Raw genomic sequence first — 2,724 nt, forward strand, 5'->3', positions numbered from 1 at the left:
CCACAACAACATATTCTGAGACAACCAGAAACTCTGCAGAGGATGCTGCTATAGGTACAACCTCTGAATATGCTTTGAGAGTAATTTCCTTTGCATATCAGGATGTTTTATATCAACAGAAAGAAATAATATGAGTAATATTTACTTATGAAGGGATCTAGTACCAGGGCCTTAAATCCTTTCCACAGACTAGTGCCATGTCTCAGAGAAACATATTTTACATCTCTGCTAACTTCTGAACAACATTTGATGCCACAACTATTTAAAAGTTGCCTCTTTGCTGTCCTGGTGCCTGAATACCTCATGATTCCACAGCTATTGTCATTCCTCTTCTCCCTTCCTACCAATCTCTGCACAGGAGCCTAGGAAATCATCCCTAAGCCCCACCAGCTGTTACCTGCAGCTGAAGGCAATGAGCGAGTTTTCCATGTTTCTGTCTCACTTGTACTTATTGATCCAGAAAGGAAGTCAGTGGGATTGCTAGGTGTGAATCTGAGCCACACAGCTGAATGCCTGTCTGGGGAGAGCCAGGCCAGGCCTTAGATCACTACATCTTCAGGCTTTTATTTCAGAGAAGTAAAGTGCTTTGCTTGGTCGTTCCATAAATGTTTGTCTCCAGTTAACAACTCTGGCAATCAAAATAGCTCCATTGGCTTCAGTAAAGGTTTTGCTTTGGACAGAGTTAGGCTAGGGAAAGTTTTCCTGCATCATTAAAACTGGGCATTCTTTGAACGCGATTTCTCTTTGGCTACTTCCCTTTCCCCTCCCTCCCCCCAAGAACTACAGCTTTCCTTGGGTTTATTGTACAGTGGCAACTCCCTTGTGGAGCATTATCCTACCTAGCTTATTCCACTAGTGTTGACCTTCAAAAGAGTCTCCTCAGTAATCAGCCTGGCAGGGAACTCAGTTTAATCACGTTTTGCATCTATATGTGCTTGGTTTGCTTAAGGACTTGTTGATTTGCTTTGACAGTGCTCCAGTCTTCCTTCCTTCTCCTGTAAGGTCTTGCTAATTGGCCTTTATGCCAGAGAGTAAAGTTTGCAATGCCTATTGGAAAATTTTTCCAAAAGGTCATCGAGTCATTGTGATTCCTCTCAATACCTTAAACATCACAATCTGAAATGCAAGAAGTTAAATCTTTCCTCTGACCTTTGCTTTTTTTGCAAAGCATCCTTGATGCCCAGGGCCCAAACCATTGCCTTGTAAGGATGTGTCCTCTGCTCATTACAGACCTGAGAGGAAGTTTATCCTTGGTGCAAAGAAAGATTTCTATACCTTTCCAAAGACACGAGCTCAGCAGCAGTGAAACCCAACAGAGGGGATAAATATTACTCATAGAATGTATGTCTGAACATCACTAATGAAGAGCCTTCCCTTTGGTCTGTGCTTTCACTACCCTGGAAGTCAGAGCTCAGAGACATAAGCAGCACTCCATGACCACAGGCCCCTTCCATTAATAGCTCTGCCTGGAAAAGGGAGCCAGATCCCTATTTGTGTGACTGAGAGACCAAGATACCAAACATGTTGCTCAGGCCAGAGGTCACACTCCCCTCATGCCTGTCAAGTCAGGATCTCTTGAGCAATATTTGCCAAATGGCAAAAATCCAGCCAGGGAAAAAGCTAATACATGGCTCTGTCTACACATCCTTCCTTGTAGCATCAGTCGAGGCATCAATTACTGCTCAAATTGTGAAAGACCAACCTAACATCATCTTTCTGCAAGGATATGTGATCCTAATGTTAGAGTAACTTGACCAACACTAAACTGACACAGAGGAGCCCCAAGTTTTGGTAGTGAAAAATCCATTTAACTCAAACACATGGTAATGTAAAGAAGTGTTTTAGCAAAAAACCCTCATTTGCAGGGCACAAGTGGTCAGATTTGACCATTTATCCCCAAACAACACCCCTCAGGATGCAATCATTAGCTAAAAGGCCTTCAGAATAATCTCTCCCAGATAAGTAACAACAGGAATATAAGGAATAACAGGAGATTTGAAATGTAAAGGACATTAATAAACCACACAAAATAGAGCCAGAAGGACTCAGAACTAGAGCTTGTTTAGCAAAATGTGTCCTGATCTATATATAAGTTGCTAGTCACCCCCTGTAAATATTATTTGGGATATTTTTATCCTAGCAACAAATATCCAGCAGGGAATAAAAACACCACTAGCAACTAAACTTTTGTACCTCTAGGGGTTCAGTGTTAACTGCTAAACCAGTGCCAAACACAGAAACTTACACTGCAAAAGAAATACAAAGGATGTCATACTGCTGCCTAAAAGCTGAGAATTCTGGGGCATAAAAATGGTTATCACAGGAGCAATGAGATCTCAGCCTCAGCAAAATGCTCAGCTCCAAGGCTGTGAATCCTCCCATATGTGAATGGTGTCTGTAACACACATTATAGGCAGAAGACTGAAAATAGCAAACGCAGGTCCCAAAATGGTAAAGTAAGGCAGAATTTTCAGAGGTTTTGTAAGAATTGCTGGAATTGCCCAGAAGCCAAGAGGCAGCACGGATGGAATTTGGAACATTCAGCTCTTTCTCGTGCTTTGAATCTTCTTTAAAGAGCAGAACAAAACTCTAAAGTTCACCAATTGCCACAGTTTTACTGAAGTCAGTGGAGCTATTTTGATTGCCAGAGTTGTTAACTGGAGACAAACAGATTTATGGAATAGCCAAGGAAAGCAGCACAGAAGCTCTTGTAAACAGAGCAAT

Source organism: Acanthisitta chloris, unplaced genomic scaffold (assembly GCF_000695815.1).
Source record: "Acanthisitta chloris isolate BGI_N310 unplaced genomic scaffold, ASM69581v1 scaffold10433, whole genome shotgun sequence".
Classification (NCBI taxonomy): Eukaryota; Metazoa; Chordata; class Aves; order Passeriformes; family Acanthisittidae; genus Acanthisitta; species Acanthisitta chloris.